General features: G+C 34.7%; 1 protein-coding gene across 1 annotated transcript in view; it reads left to right on the plus strand.

Moving 5' to 3' along the window:
- Positions 1–11472, plus strand: part of Smp_152330 (serine/threonine kinase) — a gene marked incomplete at both ends in the record, with an annotated part of 61742 nt that overhangs the window by 18503 nt on the left and 31767 nt on the right. The gene's annotated exons all lie outside the window — the stretch shown is intronic.

The raw sequence follows: 11472 nt of genomic DNA on the forward strand, positions 1-11472 counted from the left end.
TTCACTAAAACCAATATAGTAAACAACGAAACACTGAATAGCTGCTTTGTCTTAGCATGCTTTCACCAGTGAATAAGTTTGAGGATCGATTATTCAACTTTAAGTGAGGGGGCATGGTTAGTGGAGTTCAACCATTTCAGGTGTGAGGTAGTTACTTATCAATGTAATTGGGAGGTGGTTACACAATATCGCAAATTGATTGGTGTTGGAAATGTAAACCATTAAGTAGCGATTATGGTTTAAATCTTAAGTGCTCACAACGAAGCCTGAGAGTCCTGGGTCTGATTCCCTATAGGGGTGTGTGTACTCACTGTTGTAGAGTCCTGTAGCAGGATGGAAAAATATTCCGATGCTTCTTGGTTTTTAGTGGTCGTCTAAAGTTATTTCGTAATATAAACTGCGTTGTGTGCATATTTGACCATAATTTTTGTTACCGGTTAACTATTCACTGTCTTCTAAGTAAAAATATTTGAAGGTATGAAATTCGTAGACGATATCTTACTAACTTTTTTATTCTTTTGATGATTATAATGGTTCTGAGGATAGTTATATAATTAATGTTTAATTTTAGTGATAGAAACATCTTGTGACAGCATTAAAAACTACAATTTTTGACAGTTGAAGTTATTATAACACAACAGCAAAGAAATTAAAATTATTTTGCCCTTATATTTAAGTCAGAGTGGGTTTTTAACTGTTTGAGACAATATATTTCCATAATTAAACCCAGACATTGTGTTAAACTGTCATTTCTATGATCCAAATGAGGTATTTGCAAATCGATACCATCACAAAATCACCATGATAATTAATCTGTAATCATTAGATCTTGGGATAAATTCTTCTGGATAAAATGCTTTGACTCTTTTTGGGAACCCTTTTGATCTTTAATTTAAGGCATGAATCGAAAAGTAAAGCGTTTACTATGTGGACCTTTGGCACTCAGCTTTGGAACTTCCTTTCATGTAATGTCTAGTGATACTACTCGGCCGTCCAAACAAAGTAGGTGGGGCGAGACTCCAACTTGAGACCAAGTGGTTAGAAGTTGGATACTTTAACCACTAAGTTACTGCTCCACAAAAAAGGTTAAATGGATTTCATCATTCGTGATTTGTTCTATTCAAAATGCCTTTTACCATAATACACTGTATCACCTCAAAGCATCACTAACCTAATTTTTACCATCGTTTTCATCCTTAACCATCATTGCCAGGATCATTTATACTTTAAATGTGCCTTCGGTTTGATAACTTTCAGTTGACTAGTCGGTTTTATGTTTTTAATTAGTTTTGACTTTGTTTAGAATCGGGCATTCAATAGAGTTAGTAGTTGGCATTGTTCATAAACCTGTAACCAGCCTTTGATGTTGTTTTCACTGTGAATATCATTTAACTTACTATAAAGGTATACTATTTAAAGCGATAATTTAAATCACTCAACCTGTTTGTTATTGGTCAAGAGCTAGCAGATGGTCACTTTCTTGAACGAATGTAAAAGACGCTCGACTTACATTTGCAGTTATAGACAACGTAGAACCTAGGATAAATGTGCGTCAAGTTTCCACCTTGCATTTACGCATCGATATGTGGTTGTCAAAATAAAATACTAATGTGTTGGAAGTAGTTCTAGTAGTAATATCAGTGGAAGTATATATAATTATCTATGGAGAATGTAATTCAAAGAGAAAATGCCGATTCGTATGACTATAGTATAGAACATTTTTGCGACTCACTCGATGATCCCAACATATACGATTGACATTTTGAAGGAATGTTGTTTGAATCTTCTCATTGATGTTTAGGATTGCAGTTGATCAGTCTCTTATTGCCATATCTGCATCTTGTGTGGGTTGACTTGATATTACATTAGCATAATAAGCATAATAATATGGATGGTGGCCAGCAGTGGAATGCAGACGCACATTTCATTTTATTTCGGGACTCGTCAGCTTGACGTACATGCATCCCATAGTTGATATTCGCTCCTGGACTCGAACCCATTAGCGTTTGCTTCAAACACCGGTTGTTGATATCATCAAATGAATTTGATCGAACTGATGAGTCCCAAATAGGATGAAACGTGCATCCTGAATTCCACTGCTAGCCACCATCCATCTTTGCTTACAATGTATGATCAGTTTACAATTGTTCTTAAAGATCTTATAGTTGGAAATTATTGAGGCAAGTAACAATTCTTTAGTGAAGAAGTGGTGAATATGAATTAATCTAAATTACTAGACTCATGTCTCGTTAAGTGCAATTTTGAAGATATTGGGGATACATTTTCAGAACCGTAGTATGATCAGTAGACGGGATGATATTGTTGTTCGAAAGTTCTGTTTGTTTCTCTAAAAAGTAGACATTAATATTATTTAGTCTTATCAACCTCTAAAAACCAACAGTTCAAAACAGATATGAACATCCAACTTTTAAGTAATATAACAGGATTAAAACACGACTTTGTACTATAAGTTCTATTGACTATATCTATCTAGTTTAGTATTTATGGATAAGAATACGGTAAAAGTGTCAGTTAAAAGAATTAATCATTTCTTCATTACAATGTTCCCTTTTATCTCCGCCTATCATATTTTCCATTGCCTTCTGTAGTTTTTACATACCGGATGTACATAATATGTTAGAAAGCTAGTTTGAATAATTGCATCACTATACACGATTTAATATTATTGTTATTTAACTATACACATTTATGTGTATATTTTCTTTATCTAATTCGTCCTGGCAATTCCACTTCGTCTAGTGAATATGTAGAACATTGACTATTATCTAGTTTTTATTTATTAGTTTACTAAAATTTATATTTGAACAAATAAACTAAACTTTGTTAATATAAAGGAGTTATTTCACAAGTGTTGAAGTTTTATTCAACTGGATTTAATTTTTGGCATCAGTCAGTCAGTCAGTTACAAAGTAGAACTTCGTACGTACGTACATCAGTTCGAGTTGCCATGCCACATTAGCACAGAAATACAGTTGTCGATTCAAATCCCATGGTGGTAGAAGTAGTAAGAGTATAAGCATTAATATGAAAGATTAGGGTTTGAAGATGTTATTGAAGGAGTATAATACAGTGAAATAAATTTGGAAAAAGGAAAAGGATAAGGACATGAGGAATTCAGAAGATTAGAATTTGGTAGAACACAAAGATTGGATTCACCTTCGCCATTGTAAACGATTTTGAGCCATGTCATTCAAAGTCTCTAACCATCGGTTGCTATCATCTCGCGAATCCCAACCATGTAGTCTACACCTACCAACATGGCTCAGTCCAATTGTTAGTGACTTCATGGATTTATGCCACGTTTTGGTCTGGCCGCCACTAGCTTTCTTCCAACCTACTCCTACACCATAAAACACTGCACGTCGAATTTTTAGCATACCATTTTCAAACATGGAATCTATATCATTATCAAAAAGGATATGAATTATTTCGTGGATATTCAAGACTTTGTTGATATATGAATATCATGATATGATAACTTTGTCACAGTTTTTATAAAATCATCGAATTGTGGTTAGCAGCGGAATGTAAGACTCACCTTTCGTCTCACTTGGGACTCATCATTTCGATCAAGTTCATTTGATGACATCAACAGAATAACCCCGAAGTCTTTTTTATATTTTTTAAACATCATGCTTATTGGATAAGTTAGTGGATATATGAACTCATTGGCTCAGTGGATAATGCGTTGAAAATTTGAAGAGAGAAGTACTAGGTTCGAATTTCAATATGGACGTCAACATTGGCATACAGGTACATTCATTCATTGAGTCCCAGATAAGACGAAACAGGCGCTCTAGATTCCACTGCTAGGAACAATTCATCTGTTTCATACAGAGTTTGTTTGTTCTCAGAAATTATTCGTTCTTTTTGTCCATTCGATCTCAATCAATCAATCAATCAGTTAGTTAGTTACCCATTTTCACGCAGCATAAAAGAAAACAGTAATCATTGAGTCTATTGATTTTCATTTATTGAGCCCTTACAGAATACGTTTATATCTTACTCTTAAGCAATGTAATTTATTAAATACATTCAATAAGGTATTTTTCTTCATGCTACTATTATTTTTTCGTTTAGAAATATGCCAAAATTAATCTATGAGAATGTCAATTTTTCTGAGTCATTTCAAATGACCCCATATATTCTATTTTGATTTATTTATATTCCAAATGGAAAATGGTTGACTAGTCAGTAATTTGAAACTACTACGACTACTACTATTACTGCTACCATTACTACTACCATTACCACTACCATTACTACTACTACTATTACTACTACTACTACTACTACTACTACTAATAATAATAATAATAATGGAAATAATATTCAAGTTAATATTTTATTGGTCAACTAAGTTATTTATTTAGATATCCCTATTAAATCTAAAGCAATTTATTCATTGAAGTAATACTTTTTCAACGAGTTCATTTTTAGTGCTGTACAATCGTACATAATCTGTCTGTTTGAATTTGATTAGTTATTATATGAAATTTGACATCAGTTTTTAGCAAACAATTTAGTATCGAAGAAGGAGGAGATTTACAAAACATGAGAAAAATATATAATGAGTAGGATGAAAAAGTAGAATTGTTCATATCGTTTAATTGAAATAAATATGTATGATTGGTAAATGAAGAAATTTGAGTAGAAAGAACATTTGTTATAATAATAATAATAAAAACAAGAAAATCGAGTAAATCGTAATCATTTTTATATGCACAGAAGTAAAAAAAACCCCAACAACTAATACCATAGAGTCAGTTATGGGTATGAGGGCTAATATCACTTCTCGGCTGCCCACACCGTGGAAGGGTATTTCTTGAGGGACCTGAAAAGGAAGTTGTATTAGTGTTGGTCTTAACGACCTGGGAGCGTGACCGCAGTGCCCAAGGGACAACTGCTTGAGGCCTGTCACGCACGGCCTTTTTGTGGGGCATTTTTGACGTGTTAGCTCCGTTCTTCAAATGACCTAACCAGCGGAGACGGAAATCCGTGGGATAAGACGAGGTGTGCATTTTCAGGGTCGACCTTTTCTAACCCCACCCCTCCTTATGGGAAGGTAGCATCGCTGTTATGCTGGTTGTCTGAAGGAAACACGTTACTACTGTCAAACCTCTGTACAGTCGGTGATACAACTTCGCCTTCGGACCTTAGGATTGCTGCTTTTAGTCTTATCACTCTTCAACCGACCTGCCTGGCATGGTAGGACCTTGAGGAACGATTGTTCCAACGAGTATAGCTCGATTGGTTCATCATGATCTCAACTACATAAAATTACTAAAATCTCCACGAAACCCCCTTGTGATAATGATCATTTGCCCACTAGTGACTGGCTCCATGAGGTAATTCCTGAAGTTCTAGTGAGAAGTGGTGACCAGTGGAGCTCATCCATGTCAGGTAGAGACAGGTATCTACCTCATTACAATGGAAGTTGGTCGGGCAATTTCGTGAATTGGTTGAGGTCAGACATTAACACCGTTGGATGCCGTCTCAGTGGTCTATCGGTTAAGTGCTCTGGTGCGAGACTGGTAGGTCCTGAGTTCGAATATCGCGAGGCGGGATCGTAGATACGCACTGCTGAAGAGTCCCATAATAGGACGAAATGGCCATCCAGTACTTCCAGGTTTTCCATAGTGGTCTAGCTTCAATGGACTCATGATCTCAACTATGTAAAACAGATATAACAAATTGTTTTCGTATGTAGAACTCAAATTTTGAATTGTAGATGACCAAAGCTTCCGTGTATTTCTTGATATCTTTGATTGGATCATATAAATGCTATCACAAGATGATTTGAGAATTAAATATCCTATGTATACAATGTATTTCGTAATTGATGATACAACTGACTTATTTTAACCTTGACTAGGTCACTGACAAATTTTTTTTAAATGTGACAAAAATTCAATCTGGAAGATCCATCCTACTTAATTAACTTCATGAAAGTATGTAAAATAGTATATGCAGATTGAGTTGATCAGTTTTGGTCATTTATCTTCCACTTTGAGAAGGGTATATTAGAAGATGACTATAATAGTTTATACGGAAATTTACTATGAGGAGTGAACTCATTAAAAAGAATTCCTTCTTTGAATAAATTGTTTTACAAGTTATTTACACCATATAATAATAATGATTGAAGTCAATTAGCAGAAGGGGTTTTGTGGAGATTTCAGTAATTTTATAGAGATATCAACTCACTGATGACATTGGTGAATGGTTGCTCAATTTCGTGGATTGGTTGAAGTTAGACATTAACACCGTTGGATGCCGGCTCAGTGGTTCTAGAGGATAAGTGCTCTGGCGCGAGACTGGTAGGTCCTGGGTTCGAATCCTGCGAGGTGGGATCGTGGATGCGCACTACTGACGAGTCTCATAATAGGACGAAACGGCCTTAAATCAGTGCTTCCAGGTTTCCCATGGTGGTCTAGCTTCAATTGACTCATGATCTCAACTCTATAGAAGTCAATTAGATGTTATGTTTATTGTGATTGTTATTAGTATTATTCCAATAGTCATTTTAATCTATGCTTTTATATATTGGTTAGAAAAACAATATAAACGCTAAATTCATTTAGTATTGTTTGTTTGAATCTTCCCATTGATGTGTTAGAACTGCAACTGGTCAGTCTCTAATTGGCATATATGCATACTGTACGTATTGCCTCGATATAGCCTTAATTCACAAGCATTGTTAGAAAAGATGGATATAAACGCCTCCTCTTTTCAATAATTAATATTTCAACAATATACATGTACGCATACGTTGACCTAAATATATCTCTATATATAAACATAGATGTTGATTTCATCAATAAATTTGTATTGTATATTGCGTATATAATATTTTTATATGAATTGTGAATTAAATACTGCATCGTTACTATTATTAGCATATGTTTATGTAGGCAAAGCATCTCTAATATGAATATGTGTGTACACATGTAGGGATATGGTTATCATTATTATCATCATCATTCCATTAATAGACTATGTTTCTGAATGTACACTACATTATTCGTTAATCGAATTGTTTATCTTAATATATGTGGTTATGTATATGTGATCCTTTTTTTTCCTTCAAAATATAAACGTAAACTGTCTTCCATACATATGAGTTAGATAGTGTTTGGTGAACTCCATAAGAATCGAAGTCAAAAACCATTAAATCATTGTTTTATTCTGATTTAAAATAATATGTTGACTGAGATTATGAAATCTTATTCTATGGATTAAAAATTTTTTTTCCAGACTTTCGGTGGTGGTCTAACTACGATCACTGAGTGATTTAAACTGAGAAAATTCTACGGTCTGCATAAATCTTTTATGTTAAGGATAATCATGAGCTCATTGGTAACTAGCTTCCAGGTGTAACTCATGCAGATCTAATTAAAAGCCATGATCAGTGGAGTTTTATCCGTGTCAAGTGTGAAACATTTATCCACCTCAGTCAATGGAAGTTGGTCACGCAATATCATAAATTTATCAAAATTACACATTAACACCGTTGAATGTCGTTTAAGAGATCTAAAAGTTAAGTGTTCACGCGCGAGATTGAAGGTCTCGTATTCGATTCTCGGTTACTGAGTCACGGATGTGTACTGTTGGGAAGTTCTATACTAGAACGAAACGACCATCCAGTGCTTCCAGTTTTTCAATGTTGGTCTAATCAAGAGCAGTTCGTTATTCAAACTGCAAAAAGTATTGTGTTCATTGTAAGACTGGGCTCTTCCTAGAATCATTCTGTTTAGTGCCATAGGTGTAAAAGTCTGGGGAATAACCAGAATAGAATGAAACGATTATCTTGTGCTTACTAAGTTTTTTTTCGTGCACACTATTTCCTAATAAAAATTATTTTTGTATGTTTTTTAACCATAATTTTGACTTTTATTTATTTAGTTTATTACTATAATACTGTAAAAGTTCTGTTATAACGTTCAGTTTTCCTTGTCTACACGAATGGGACGCTAACGAATCTCTACACTAGATTACCTCCCTCTGTCTATTCAACTGGACTCCAACAAAACTCAGATCAGGAACACGTGACTACTTAGACTAGAACGTAAGTATATTCCCACACCAAAATCCGACAACAATTACAGTAACAGAAAGTGTATTAGAATAAATAACTCATCCAGTACTTGTCAGATTGTCTACTAGTTTGACTAAGCAAACAGCCAATCATTATCTTGCTCGCTCACGTCAAGTTCCTGATACTACTCTGTTCAATAAATATGAGAATTGAGGTCAATCATCTGGAAAATGTAAGGCATATGGGTTTTATTCTCTTCAAAATACCACCAAATCCATACATTACCCTTAACCTATTTCAGTGTCCATGATTTAAGACATCTTCAGATGTTTTTAAAATTCTAACATCTCAGTTGCCCCATCGTTGTTCCATGTTTTATTGTCTCCATTATCTATTGAAACTGTCTCTTTATAACCGTTATGTGTTTTGTTAAAGCAATTGAAAAGCTTAGAAAGCTATATCCGATTAGTAGGTAGGGTGATCTAATGTAATGATTAAATTATTGGCCAGAAATTCTCTTACGATGACTACTAAATTCACAGGTTGATTGTCCTAATGCGTCCAAATTCTCACGAAAATTATTGATCCATTTGTAAAGCTTATTTTATCAGTGCTTTATCTTTATGCATAGCTCCTTGTATTTCATGAATTAACATAAATTTCTTCATATATTTCGCTTGAGATTTCATATTGCGTTGCCACCATATTTATTCGACTAATCCTATACATTAGATTGTCGTCGTGTGATTGAATTTCCTAGTGTTTCAAAATTGCCTATAATATTCTATGATTTAATAAATTATTCAGTTAATTGTTTATTTGATAATAATCAGTTTTCGTTTTGCTTAAAGTATAAATACAACAGTGTGATATATATATAAAACCAATCGTGTTATATGACAGTAGTCCATGAATCCTCATTAATTTTTGGTTGAACTGATATGCGGAGGTATAAGTTAACCTGGATGGATTTCAAAGCAAAAATGGATAGTGGATAGCAATGGAATCCAGGCGACGCGTTTCGTCCTTCTTGGGACTTAACAACTGGACGTATCTGGATTTCAGAGTTTATGTTCACACTGAGGCTCGAACCCTGTACCAGTCACTTCAAAAGATATCGCGTTATCCACTTAGGTACTCAGTTCTGGATTCTATTGCCAGCCACTATCCATCTCATTAAAAATGCTAGTGACTTAATAGGAATATCGTGACAATCCCCACGTGATGCATATATGTCAAAAGAGACAGATCGATTACAGTCCTAAATAACTATGAGAAGATTCAAACAACCAATATATATGAACTAACCCACATACAGTTGTTCAGGTGGTCATTACGAGATCCTGTGAATGACATAGTCAGTCAGTCAGCTACAACGTAGGACCAGGCACATTTATGCATCGGTCCAAGTTGCCATACCTCACTCATTAGCACAACAAGATGAACACCGGATTCATAGAAGTAGTTAATTTAGTGGTGTTAGTATATAAAAGATAGGTTGTATATAAGGATATAGTATAGGAAGAAAGAATGTTATGAAGCAATTTGAATCTCAAGGTTCAAGGGAAGATAAAGAGTGTATACACCTACGCCATTGTGATCGATTCTGAACCATGTCACCTAGAGTCTCCAACCATTGGTTACGATAGTCACGCGGACCCCAACCAAGTAGTCTGCATCTGCCAACATGGGTCAGACTGGAAGTTAGTGACTTCAAGCACTGATGCCATGTTTTGGTTTGGCCACCCCTAAATTTCTTTCAATCATCCCCAATACTAGTCAGCATAGGGCGTCGTGGTAATCGGTGTTCAGGCATACGTAACACGTGGCCCAACCATCTCAGTCGATGAAGATTCATGACCTCATCAACTGATTTACCATCATTCCCTAATACTCTGTGTCTAACCTCACTATTACTTACCCGGTTATCCCAGCAGATGCGAGCAATATTTCTAAGGCATCTGTGGTCAAATATTAGTAACTTACGAGTATCTTCTACTCTGAATGGCCATGTTTCTCAACCGTATATTTCAAGATGAAATAAACAAACAGAGTATCAATCCTGGTAAGCAGAGATGGATAGTGGCTAGCAGTGGAATCCAGGACGCGCGTTTCGTCCTATTTGGGACTCGTCAACTGGATGTACCTGCATCTCAGAGTTGATGTTCACCCTGGGACTCGAACCCAGTACCCTCGCTTCAAACGCCATTGCGTTATCCACTCGGCCACTGAGTCCTGATAGCCACTTGCTTGTGCGATGGGGTGAAGTTTGAATTCACTTAGTATTGTTTGTTTGGATCTTCCCATCGATGTGTTTAGGACTGCAACTGGTCAGTCTCTAATTGGCATATGTGCATACTGTGCGTATTGCCTCGATATACCTTAATTCACAAGCATGGTAAGCAGAGATGGATAGTGGCTAGAGACTGACCAGTTGCAGTCCTAAACACATCGATGGGAAGATCCAAACAAACAATACTAAGTGAGAGTATCAATCCGTTTACATGTCTATTCAAATTATGAACAATTTTTGAAAACTATACTAACATGTAAAGTAAATTCATTACTGTTTAATCTCTAGTGTTTATTATATAGTGATAAATTATGTTTCATTTAAAGGCTAAAGAATGCTGTTCATGGAAGAACAATACATTTCAATAGGTTCTTTGATTCAAACAGAGGATATTATAAATGAATCGTTGAAAGTTCCAGTTATTTTACACGATTCATCATCTGAATCAAATTACAACGAATCCATACTTAAATTTATCTCTCTCGATTTCTTTAGAAATGGAAAAATTTTTATTCATTTTCACTAAAAAAAAAGGCATGACGTATGACTGTTTTAGCATATTTGTTTTGATAAAAGTTTTTTTTTTTTAAATTATAAAGTGTTAAATTTCAACAATGGATTAGAAATATTATAGGTATCTGTTTAGAGTTGCTTTGTGGATTGTTTTTGTAAGTAGTTTGTCGTTGTTGTTTTTTAGAATGGTTGGTTTCTTTTTCATTTGTGAATATAAGCGGGTACTTTTATACGAGTATCAAACGAATAACTAAACCATATATTCATGGATATTTCAGTTTATATTCTTATCTCGTTAACTTTGTGATACCTTAACTAACATGAATTGACTTAAGTTAAAAAATTAGGATGGTTAAACTTAAACATTTTAGGAGATAAGCTCATGTTGTGACATGAAGACTGTGGTGGCATCATGAGTGTATAGCTGTTCACTGGCTCTTAGTTTTCAATGGTCTTCTAAATAATCTTCATCTATGATGAAATAAACAAATTTATATCATACAAATTTCCACAAGCTACTCAGCTAAATTATGATATACCATTTGAAATAATAAATTAAGATCAATCGGTTTGTAATCAGAAGGGGGTTTTGTGGAGATTTCAGTAT

The sequence above is a fragment of the Schistosoma mansoni genome, chromosome W (genome assembly GCF_000237925.1).
Source record: "Schistosoma mansoni strain Puerto Rico chromosome W, complete genome".
NCBI lineage: Eukaryota > Metazoa > Platyhelminthes > Trematoda > Strigeidida > Schistosomatidae > Schistosoma > Schistosoma mansoni.